The sequence below is a fragment of the Phyllostomus hastatus genome, unplaced genomic scaffold (genome assembly GCF_019186645.2).
Source record: "Phyllostomus hastatus isolate PE091 unplaced genomic scaffold, TTU_PhHast_1.1 phas_contig_17, whole genome shotgun sequence".
NCBI lineage: Eukaryota > Metazoa > Chordata > Mammalia > Chiroptera > Phyllostomidae > Phyllostomus > Phyllostomus hastatus.
The window spans coordinates 14,478,739-14,491,619 of record NW_025333664.1 but is presented as its reverse complement, the minus strand read 5'-3'; positions in this window follow the sequence as shown (position 1 = coordinate 14,491,619).

Below are 12,881 nucleotides of genomic sequence, written 5' to 3'. Positions count from 1 at the left end.
AGAGGAGAATGGTTCCTTACCTCTTCCAGCTGCTGAGGGCTGCTGGCGTGCCTGGGTTTCAGCCGCATCACTCCAGTCCCTGCCTCCCTGGTCACATGGCTTCTCCTCTTCTGTCTGTGTTCTCCTCTGTCTGGGTGGTAAAATCGCCCTCTCCCTCCCGCCTATAAAAATGCACATGGTCCTGGCCGGCATGGCTCCATTGGTGGGGCATCATCCTGCAAACCGAAGAGTCACTGGTTCGGTTCCTGATTGGGGTACATGTCTGGGTTGCGGGCTCTGTGCTCTGCTCCCTGTTGGGGTCCTTGCAGAAGGCAGAGGGCAGCCCGTCAATGTTTCTCCCTCACATAGATGTTTCTCTCCCTCTCTCAAAATAAAAATTTTAAAAATGTTTTCTTAAAAAAAATGTATGTGATAGTATTTAGAGCCCACCAGGATAACCTCCCCATGTTGAGATCATTCACTTAATCACACCTGCAAAGACTCTCAAAAAAAAAAGTACCATTGACAGGTTTCAGGGATTAAGAGCAGATTTGGGGGGATGCATTTTTTAGCCTCTCCCACCTTCTAGATAAATTTATACTTTATAACCATGGCAGTGGGGACCACCGGAAGGGTTCAAGAGAAGAGCGTGATAATGAGGTTTCTTTTCTAAAAGAAATGTGGACTTTTTTTCTCCTGTATCCTGTGGGAGGTCCTACTCCCTGCACAAGATTCTGAAAGGTCCCCGAGACTTAAAGTCTTCAGCCACTTCTGGCTCCCTGTTCCCCTGGATTCACTTTCTCACTTACATAGCGTCCCTTACTCCCCTACTCACATGCAGAATTAAATCTTCCTTCTTTGATCTTCACCAATGCCCCCCACACACAAAAAAAAATCACTCATTCCAAACATTGTTGGGTGCTGACAACTTCACTGAAGGTTCGCAGGGTCAGAGAGAATTTATGTAATGCAATGCAAACAATTGTAAATAAAGGATTAAGTACCTTATTCTTACATGTCCTTGAGCCACCCTGGCCACCAGGCCACTCCAAGTGAGCTGTTACTTCTGTAAGCAAGGCTAACTGCCTCCCCAAAAGGATCTCTAAAACCAGCAGTTAGAGTAAGAATTTTTCACCCTGATGTATGTGTGTGTGGAAGCGTGTGATAGGTATGCACATTTGGAGAGATGCTACATGTGTAAATGGACACACACACACACACACATGCTCCAAACGTCACAACTCAGTTCCAACTTGAAAGAAGCATGTTCTAATATCATCACCACAACCAACCGACCTGTCTGGTTTGAGCAGGTAATTAGCATCCACCAGGAAGGCCGGCCCCAGTGCTCCAGTGTGAATCCCAACAGACTTCTTCACAGTGAGAGGCTCAGCTTTGGTGTAATTACCTGTGCTTTGCACACCAGTTGCCCCGGTGTGATGTCAGTCCTTTCACATTGTTTATTTTAATTAAAACAGAAATTGCAGGTCTTCGGTGCCTGTAATTACAGCCTATGAACTAAATTGACTGAAGCCCCTAATTAACCTGAAACACGTCTACCTGGCTGGAGGTGTAAGTCTGGACTTGACTGGTGCGAGGCATTGCATCGGCATTGACAAGAGAGCTGGGGAAGAGCTCGGAGAGACTGGCATAGGGTGGCAATCCTCCAAAATCAGCACATGGTAGCCTGTGCCCGTTAGGCCATAGTGGGTTCAATTTCATTGCCAAACATACCCATTAGCAAAAGACATATTCAACAAAAGTGTATGGATTGCACCTGATAATCAATTAATGGAATATACCTTATCAATAGACTAAAACACAAAATCCACATAATCATCTCAATAGAAGCAGGAAAAACATTTGACAAAATCCAACACCTTTTCATGATTAAAAAAGAAAACTCAACGAACTAGGGAATAAAGGGAACTTTCTCAACTTGATAAGGGACCCACACTTACGAAAAACCCACATCTAACATCATACTTTATGATGAAAGACTGGATGTTCCCCTAAGATCAGCAACAAGACAAGGATGCCCTCGTGCCACTTCTCGTCAACATTATACTGGAGGTTTCAGCCAAGGCAATTAGGAAATGAAAAGAAATAAAGACATCCAAATTGGAAAGAAAGAAGTAAAACTATCTTAGATGGTAGGATCTTATATATATGGTATCTTAAGGAATCTACCTAAAATATATTAGAACTAACGAACAAGAGTAGAAAGGTGGCAGGAAACAAGTTCAATGTACAAAAGTCAATTATATTCTTATACACTTGCAATGAACAATTCAAAAACAAAATTAGGAAAATAATTCAATTCACAGTAGGATCAAAAAAGAGTAGAATATTTAGGAATAAATTCTTTAAAAGATGCAATACTTACACTCTGAAAACTACAGCATATTGTTGAAAGAAGGACCCACAAAATTGGGGGGAAATTCTATGTTAATGGATTAGAGGACAATATTGTTAACATGGCAATACTCCCTGAATTGATCTACAGAGTCAACGAAATGTCTATGAGAACCCCAGCTGGCTTCTATGTAGAAATTGATAAACGGACTTTAAAGTTCCTATGTACCTGCAAGCTTCTCAGAATAACCAAAAAAAAAAAATCTTTGGAAAGAACAAAGTTGAGGGATTCATTTATTCTGATTTGCTTTCACCATCAATTAGTTGTGCCTTTTTTACAACCACACACAAATGGAATCAGGTGGTATGTACTCATGTGTGTGGCTTCTTTGACCTGATATTTGGAGATGTATCCACATTGTTGCATGTATCAGAAATTTGTTCCTTCTTAGTGCTGAGCAGTATTCCATTGTATGAATGCACCATAATTTATCCATTCTTCTACTGATGGACACCTGGGCTGTTTCCAGTTTTTTACTATTATTCATGAAATCCTGACAGGAGCATTCACTTATTAGTTCTAGTAGTTGTTTGGTATACTTCTTAGAATTCTCCACATAATCATGACACTTGGAAATAGATACAGAAAAGATTACCTTTTCCCTTCTCATCTGTATGCATTTTATTTAGTTTTGTTGTTGCTGTTGTTACTGCACGTTGCCTTTTTGCAATGGCTGCAATGTTGAATAAGAATCGCAAGAGACAGGACATCTTTGCCTTGTTACCAGTCTTACCTTAGTAAGAAAGTGTTCAGTATTTCACCAGTGTAATGTTCGCTATAGCTTTTTGATAAATGGCCTTTATCCGTTGAGAAATATCCCTTTTATTTCTAGTTTGTTGAGCTTTTATCATGAATAGATGTTCATTTTTGTCAAATGCCTTTTCTCCTTGATATTTTTTTCCTTCTTAATTTTGTCAGCATGGTGGATTATGTTGTTGGATTTTGAAATGTTTAACCAACTTTGCATTTTTGGGATAAATACTACTGAGTTCATGATATGCTGCCCTTTTCATATATTGCTAGATTTGATTTGTTAATATTTTATTAAGAATTTTTGAGCCTATGTTCATACAAGATTTTAGCCAGTAATTCATTCTTTCCCTCACTCTTTCTCTTTTTGGAATGTCTGTCAGATTTTAGTATGATGACTTCATAAATAAGTGTCATAAAGTGAATTGGAAAGTGTATTCCTCGTATTTCTGAAAGAGTCTGTTTCATTGGTGTTATTCCTTCCTTAAACATTGAAGGAATTCATTAATGAAAATATGTAAGCCTGGAATTTTCTTTGAGGGAAGATTTTTAACTTTTTTGACCCTATATTTACATGAGAGAATTTGGTATTTGTTTATTTGTGTGCTTGGGAAAGGGGTTTATTTTAAAATCTTGTTCTTTTTTCTTCAGCCCTTTAACCAACAGACCTCTGCTGCACTGAGATAGAATCTCTGACTCCCACCGCCTTATTTTCTGACGTTTGGAACCGAGGGAACACGAGTATCTGTATAGTCGTCCCCCCTTCTCCGAGGTTCCAGTTTCCCACGGCCAACCACTGCCCAAAAATATTAAATGGAAAGTTCCAGAAATAAACGACATATACATTTTAAATTGCACACCCCTCCAAGGAGCATGCTTGCCCGGGGCACGAAGCATTCCGTTGTCCAGGTGTCACAGTGCTGGGGTTCAAGCCACCCTTATGTTACTCCACCGTGGCCCCGGAGCCATTCACGTTACTTTGATTATAGTCCATTGTTTTAACTATTCTATTTTATTGTCAGTTATTTTTGGTGATCTCTCATGGTATTTAATTTGTAAGTTAAACTTTATCATAGCTATGTATGTATAGGAAAAAACATAGTATAGATAGGGTTTTGTACTATCCCTGATTTCAGGCATCCGTGGGGGGTCTTGGGACGTCTTCCCTGTGGATAAGAGGGCGGTGACTGCAGTTCCAACAGGCTCTGCTACCCAGTCTTCTTCTGCTCCCGTCCTCACCTACCTAGCTTTCCCTGTGGGGGCTCTGCATCCCAGGATCAGTGTATTATGACCCCAAATTTCTACCCTGTCATTTTCTTTTAATTTTTTTAATCCTCACCCAAGCATATGTTTGTTGATTTTAGAGAGAGAGGGAGGGAGAAAAAAAGAGAAAAAAATAGATGTGAGAGAAAAATATCAATCAGTTGCCTCCTGTATGTGCCCCAACCTGGGATCAAACCTACAACCTGGGCATGTGCCCCGAATGGAAACTGAACCCACAAGCTTTTGGTGGACAGGACGATGCTTGAACCAACCGAGCCACCTGGCCAGGGCCCTGTCATTTTATTTAAAAAATAATAATCTCCCAAAAATATACTGAGGATGGCAAGACTTGGCTGACTTAAAAAGCGATATCACACACTTGAGAGATGGCCAGGCAATTTTTTAATTCCTGGAGATGCTATGTCTCTAAGCCAAGGCAAAGAAGGGAACAAGGAAAGAATGAGTGTCTCCACTTTTATGATGGGGGTGCTTTATTGTTTCTATGTCTTCATTAGAGAGGTTAATTGGAAATCAAAAGGGGCTGTGCCGGGGGCAGCTATACACAGCCAGATGCCATTTCAGACTGGAAGTGATCCAGCTGGTTCCTTTGAAAACCTGCAATGCTTTGCTCCGCAGACGCACAGCCCGCTGGCCCTGAGAAAGTGATTGGCACTTAGCACACATTCAGCTCGTGGCGGTTCATTTCTCCCTTCCTCTGGCTGACATTCTGCAACACTGATTGTGTTAAGTATATTCACCTGCCCTGATTGTGGTTGGGGGAGAAAACAGTCAATGTGTCCACAATTCAAATCAAAACCAGATGACCGTGTCCTCAACTACATTCAGAAATGAGGGATTCTGTTCAAGAATCAGAAAGCGGGGTGAAGATGACGTCAAGCTTCCAAAGTCTTCCCTAACTCACCTGCACTCCTGATTACTCCCAAGTCTGTAAAGTTCTTAGAAATAACAGGCCCTCTGGATCCACTCAGTTTCTTCTGGGTCATGTGCCCCAACCATTAGCAAATTGAAACTTGAATGTAAGGTGTCTATGAGGGAAGGAGAAGTGTTATAATGCAGCTGCTACAAATAATAATGCACATGATTCTGTGCACTTAGCTACTAACAAAGTGGTTTTGAAGATCCAAAATGAGGACTCAAGGAGGCCCAATCTTGAAAATATCTTTGATAGCAAATAATGATTTAGCAGTCCCATTCAGCCTTGGCCACCTTGGCCAGGTGGTTCTGTTGACTGGAGCATCATCCCATATGCCAAAAGGTCACAGGTTCAATTCTCAGTCAGGACGCACACCGAGGTTGCAGGTTCGATCCCTCATCAGGGTGCGTACAGGAGGCAACCGATGGCTACTTCTCACATCAATGTCTCTTTCTCTCTCTCCCTGCTTCTCTCTTTCTCTCAAATCAATAAACATATCTTCAGGTGAGGATTTAAAGAAATAAAAATAATTTTAAAATAACACAAAAGTCTCGTCCAATGAATGTAACACATATCCATTGCATGAAGGGCTTCTAGGCCCCAGGCTTTCTTCCGAGTCCCTGCTTGAGTGTCAAGGCCCCAAGAATGTGAGCTCCCCAGTGAGAATGTAAGCTGCAGAAGGACTGGGCTTGGATCATCGCGGCAGGACACAGAATACAGCTTGGTGCTTGGAAGATGCTCAGTCGATATGGGTTGAGTTATTTCAATGAATAAATCGAACTCCCAGAATAGACGTTACCTGCAGCCACTTAGTAAGAGTAGCATCTGCTCTGAGGGCACAGGTGCACTGTCCGAAGAAAATAGACATCAACTTCCCTGAAAGGCATATTTTCAACGGCAGCTATCCAAAACCTGGAGTGGGTGACACTGACAAACAGGATTCTATGAGAGGAGAGCCTCTCAGTTTAGTCCATTCTTGGCCCCCAAATCCTGCCTAATAGAGGTATTCAACTAGCACAAGTGTTCAAATAGCATTGACTCCCCTGACCTCCTTTCCTGCCTCTTCTGGGTGAATTTTACTCTTTGGTGGATGCAAAAATGAGTGGGGAGATAAATCAAAACAAGTTTGCCACAGTTGATTGGAACCCAGTTCTCCAGCATCACCAGGGAAATGACCTCCACCTTTCCCAAGTCCAGAGTTTATTTTCCTCCTGAAATGATGCTTTCAAGTAGGAAAAGTGAGACAACGATGGGATGCCATTGTACAACCACACCAGCAGAAGGAAGCAGTGCAAGCTCTGTGAGAGCAAGTTCACTACTGTATCCCCAGTGCACGTGAAAAAGACTAAATGAATGAATGAATGAGTGAATGAGTGAAATGAGCAGTACACAAGATACAGGCTCAAAGTTTCCCTTATTAATCCACCACTTGAGGCATTCTCCACAAGGTCTCCATTCTTGACCTCGGAGTAAACTTTTCAGAGTCAAAATTGTACATTGTCTTGCTCTTCACTAAGTCTGCATCTCCACTCTCCTTGTTAACCAAGATCTGATCATTGTACAAAATATATTTTCAAACAATAGGTCGTGTTTGTGCCTCTCCCTGGTCTTGGCCACAGCTGATGAAAAGTCAACACCTGGCTCCAACTGGGCCCATCCTGTCTGTCTCCCAGGAATTCCAGGCTGGGCAGTGGAAGGAAAGAGATCTTGAGGAGCTTACAGTCACTTAGCATGTGGCCAGAGAAGCAGAGAGTGCTGACCTGAGGAAAGAGGAAGGGACGAGGCATCTACATTGAAGCAGAGATGAGAGACAGCGTGCTCCCGGGGTCCCAGAACACTCCATATCTAGTCCCAGTCCCTCCCTGAGGCCAAGCTGCATTCTGGAAAACAGCCCAAGGCCCTTGTAATCAATACTTCAACCAAGACAGCTTAAGCTAGTACAAGTGGGTTTCTGTCATTTGCAACATAAAAGCTCAAACAATGATGGACTACTCTTGTGGTGCCTGACCCGGACTGACATGCCTGGTTTTTTTTCCCATCATTGACTGAGAGCTTCCTACATATGAGGCAACATGTCATGCACCCTATAGTGTCTAAACATTACCAAGCTGAAAACTGCTGGAACTCTGCTGCAAAGCCCAATAAAGTAGGCACTGCTGCTATCATTCCTATTTTACAGAGGCAGCTAGTGAAAAGTCGCATCAAAATCACGGAGTTAGCAACTGGCAGAGCAGGATGACAAAGCAGGTCGGTCTGATGCCTGAGACCACACTCCAAGCCACTCAGCCGCAGCCTGTTCAAATACGCCCTTTGGGAAAGCACTGGGTAACGATTAGGTCTGAGGCTAACTACCTGAGGCCCTGACTCTGCTTTTTGCAGCTGCTGAACTCCCTCTGTGCTGCGGTGAGTTCTCTCCTCCCAGCACAATGGAAAGCTCAGCAAGGCCTGGCTGAGGGGCGGCATAGGTCACATAGTGGGTCCCATGCCCAGGGTAACAGGCTGCGCTGACCAGACCTACACTGGGCCAGAACAGTGCTTGGTTCAAACTTGGCAGTGACAGTCACCAAAGAGGCACACTAAAGACACAGGCTTCGGTCGAGGTTTGGGGGATCAAGGCCTGGTGCCACGTGTTATCGCCTCTGCATTTCCCAGAGGTGTTTGGAGGAGGGGCAAAGAGGCTTTCTCTGGAGGCACAGGTACGATCTGCATCGGATGCTCATAGTACAATGCCAGGGTGAAAACTGACGGCCAAAACGCCCAAATAGTTTAGTCCTCTGATTGACAACGAAGCCAGCCGTTAGGGTTGCTGATGTCAAAGCAAAGATGAAATTTCCAGGAATGACGGTCCCAAGCAGATGTGCTGAATTTCTTTTTTAACTGTTTATAATAATCATATATATATATTCTCAGAAAACAATAACACATTTTTTTCTTCAAACGGATGTGCAGAAATCTACATCTGTGATCTCTAATACGGTCACCGCATGTGGCTGCTCAGCTCTTGACATGTAGCTAGTCTGAATCGAGAGGCGCTGTTAAGTCTAAAATACCAGATTCCAAGGACTTTGTATGAAAAACAAGTAAAGTGTTTTGCTAATAATGTCTGATATAGATTGCATGTTAAAATGATATTTTAGATTTAGTAGGTAAAATATATTCTTCAAATTAATTTCACCTCTTTTGCTTTTGCTTTTTTTAACGTTGCTACTGGAAAATTTAAACTCATGTGGGATTCGCAGTGAATGGCTCCTCGACAACCCTGCTCTGTGGGTGGTTCCCACGTGGCCCCGTGCGGAGCGCCCGCAGGCTCGCGATTAGTTTGTCAAGGCCGCTACAACAGAGTACACGGACCTGGTCACTTCAACAACAAGCAATTCATTTTCTCACAACTGTAGAGGCGAGGAGTCCAAGGTCAAGGTGATCACGGGGTGGTTCCTTCTGAGGCCTCTCTCCTTGGCATGCATATGCCCCTCTTCTCCCTGTGTCCTCACGTGGTGCCCCCTCTGAACATGTCTATGGCCTGATCTGCTCTTCTTATGAGGACACCAGTCACTTTGAATTCGGGCCCACCCTAGTGACCCCGTTTTAACTTTATGGCCTCTTTAAAGACCCTCTCACCAAATACAGTCACATTTTGTGTTACTGGGAGTTAGGACTTCAATATATGAATGGGGAGGGGGAGACACAATGCAGCCCATAACCATATGACACTGTCCCGGGCTAGAAACTCATGTTCGTTTGCTAGCTGTACTGTATTCACCACAGGGTTTACCTGAAATTCCTTACCTTTCAAATGGATCATTCATTCACTTCAGAAAGAGCCTTTGAGTCCTTCCTGTGCTGTGAAGACTATGCGGGAAACTCCAGCGAATGAACTTGAATACCCCAGACCCAAGAACTCTGATGGAGAAATAAAAAGTTAAAGAAACAATAACCTGGGATCATCCTGTGGTTGGGGTGAGCGGAGCGGGGGTGGGGGTGGGGGATGTAAGAGTAACTAAGGGGGTGTGTGACCGTCTGAGTATTGAGGGAAGACCCCAAGGGTGTGACATTAAACTGAGATCTGAAAGAGGAAGAGTTAGCCAGGTGTGTATTCCCGGAAGGTAGGGACCTGGAGATGAGAGACGCTGGTCCATCCAGAGAGGACTGGGGTCCCTGGGGCCAGAGCAGAAAGCCTGTTTAGGAATTTGGGCTTTATTCTAAAAACAGAGGGGAACCATTGAAGGTTCTAAGTAGGAGAGCAGCACACAGTCTGGTCTACGGGATTTCTCTGCATGGAGAATGGATGGAAAGCAAAGTAATACGTAAGCGAGAGGCCAGTTAGAGGCCACTGCAAAGAGCCAGGTGCCGGACAGCAGCAGGGGCAGAGGAATGGAGAAAAATGGATGCACTCCTGCTCGTATTCTCTCAGCGAATACTTACTGAGAACCTTCCACTTGTCGGACACTAGGCTAAGCCCTAGGCCTGGAGATTCTGCAGAGAACAAGACAGACTAGGTTCCTGCTTTCACAAGCTTATGATATATCGAGGTCCACAGACAGCATCCAAAGAACCACATAAATGCCGTGAAAGAAATATAAAGGGTGATTTGGCCTGCTTAACAGGATAAGCCTACCAGAATTGGGGGTCAAGTTGGAGGGAACTGAAATCCACAAAGTCTACGTGTTAACTTCACAGAAGCAGGCAAGGCAATAGCCTGTGCTGGAACCCTGTGGTTCAAGGAATGGCTGGTGTGGCTGGAGTGTAGTGTGACATTAAGGAGATAGAATCATTGGAGCCTGGGGGCTGATTAGAGGGAGAAAGAGGAAGTGGTCAAAGATGACATCAGATCACCACCTTGGGCAACCAGGGACCTGCTGTGCCGTGGACTGGGACAGAAGACTCAGGAAGAAGCAGGGGAAGGCAATGGAACAGGATGAGGTTGGCTGGGAACATGGTGACTTGAGGTGACTGTGGGGTCAAGTAGGGTCAAGTGACTGGATAGTTGTAAGAATTAAGTAAATCTTCGTACAAGTCATCTGGCCCATGATTTGAGCTCAATTAACGGTGGCAACAAGCATTGTTCTCTGCCCTGTGATTCAGATATGGTACTTTACAATTTGCACTAAAACTCTAGTAATGGTTTAATTTGTCATCCAAACCAGGACACTTTTGAGAGTCAAAGGGGACAGTGTTGATGATTACACTAGGACTCTCGAAACACTGGGTCTATCCCTGGGCAAACCAGGACATCTGGTCACTCCAAGCCTAACTCCAGTGCTCCTAGGGACAGAGCAACAGAGGCTTAAGACACGCAGGGGCCCCTCCACAGCCCTGGCCTCAGGCCAGGCTATGGGGAAGGAAGAGGAACCAGCCTGGCTTTTTTTCCTGGTTCTACCAGCTGGCCCTGCCCCCTCCCGTGATGGCTTAGAAGCAGGGTCTCCTTTCATTTTATTTTTTAAGATTTTACTTATTTATTTTTAGAGAGAGGGGAAGGAAGAGAAACACCAATGTGTGGTTGCCTCTCACACCCCCCACCCACCCCTCTGGGGACCCAGCCACAACCCAGGCATGTGCCCTGACTGAGAACCAAACTAGCTACCCTTTGGTTCACAGGCCAGCGTTCTGTCCCCTGAGCCACACCCACCAGGGCAAGAGTCTCCTTTCAATACCCAGCGAGGAGAAGACTCACATCCAGGTGCGCAGTGATGGCAGGGCTGTGGAGACCAGGGACATCCTGAGGCTGGGCTGGCACAGACCCCTCTGCCTGCAAGGAGGACAGAGGGGCCATGCGGCTCTGCCTGCAGGAAGGGGCCAAAGAGACACTGGGCGGATCTGCTGCTGCTGCCGCATTTGCGCGGGCCTTTGCCTTTGCCTTTCCCTCAGGTCAAAGGCCAGCGGAACTGGCTGAAAATGGATTCAGTTCCCCACCCACAGCATCCACGTGCAAATATATATAAATATACGTTTTTAAAAATTCTAAGCCCTTTTTGGAATCCAGGACACTGCACTTTTGCCTAAAGAGAGAGAAACTATAACTTATCCTTAACAGACTACGACAAAAATTTAAAAATTTCGTCCTCTTTAAAATTTTATTTACTGTTTCTCTTGATTACAAAAGTACTACCTGATTTTCTAGAGTTTTATCGAATGTAGATATAAACAAACAAAATAACCAGCTTTAATCTCAGCACTCAGAAATAACCACTGGCAATGTTCCACTTTCAGTCTTTTTCTGTGCATGTTTGTAAGTAAATCAGGGTCGTGCTGAATACCAGTTTGTAGTGTACTTTTTCTCGTAAATGCTCATTTATCATGAGCATTTCCTCAAGTTATTAGGTAAGTCTGCATACTATAAAATGTGAGGGCTGCATTTTTCCATTGAACCAATCTGCTCTTGGGTGCGAATAAAGTTGTTTCTGATTCCCCACTATTTCACACAATACTGTGATGAGTACCCTTGCAAAAGTCCTTATGTCTATCACGTACATCTTTCATATTTCCTTAACATAAACTCTGAGAAGTGGTCCAAGAGTAGGGATCTTTCAGAATTGTTTTTCTATCTGTTGACAGATTCCAGAGGTTTAGACTCCTACGTCAAGTATAACATTTCACTTATTTTCCCACGCCCTATGAATGGATCTAAATATAACATTCTTGTCTTCTATTTGTCAACTTGACAGATGAAAATGGTCACTTCTTATTTAATTTTTATCATTTTACTATTTCTATAATGATTTAAATTCTTGCCCACAAAAAGGCTATTTAGAAAAGAAAACGGGCCCTGCATCCTGCTGTGTGGGTAGTTTGAATCGTTCACCAAACCCTCTGGAGCCTGGGTTCTTCAGCGACCCTAGTTCTGTAGACCCGCGACCTGCAGCCACAGTTCTGTAGAATTTTCTCTCCCTTCTCAGGTGGCTGGTATACATCTCCATATATGTATCCTTGGAGACTGGCACATCTACATCAGTTTCCTAGGGCCGCCCCAACAACTTACCACAATTTGGTGGCTTAAAGCAACAGAAATCCATTCTCACACAGTTCTGGAGGCCAGAAGTCAGGATCCAGGGTCCAGGGGCTGCTCCCTCCAGAGGCTCAGCCGAGGACCCAAGGACCTGAGGACCCATCCTTGCTGCTTCAGCTTCTGGGGGCCCCTGCCAGTTCTTAGCTTGTGGCTGCATCGCTGCAGTCTCAGCCTCTGTCTTCACACGGCCCCTTCCCTGTGTCCCTGAGTGTCTTTCACTTTTCTGTCTCTTATAATGATGTCTGTCATTGGATGTGAGGCCCATCAGAATCCAGGATGATCTCACCTCAAAATCCTTACCTTAATTGTATCTGGAAAGACCTTACTTCCAAATGAGGTCATATTCACGGGCTTCAGGGATTAGGGCTTGGACATACCTTTTGGGAGACACTGTTCACACCCCTTCCCTTCCAGAGCACGGCTCCCACTCAGCGCGTCCTCTGAGGTTCCCCACGGGATGGATTCACCCTAGTCCCCCTGGTGAAGAGGGACTGTCCCCGCTAAACCTGGTGTGTGAGACACCAGTGACAGCTGGC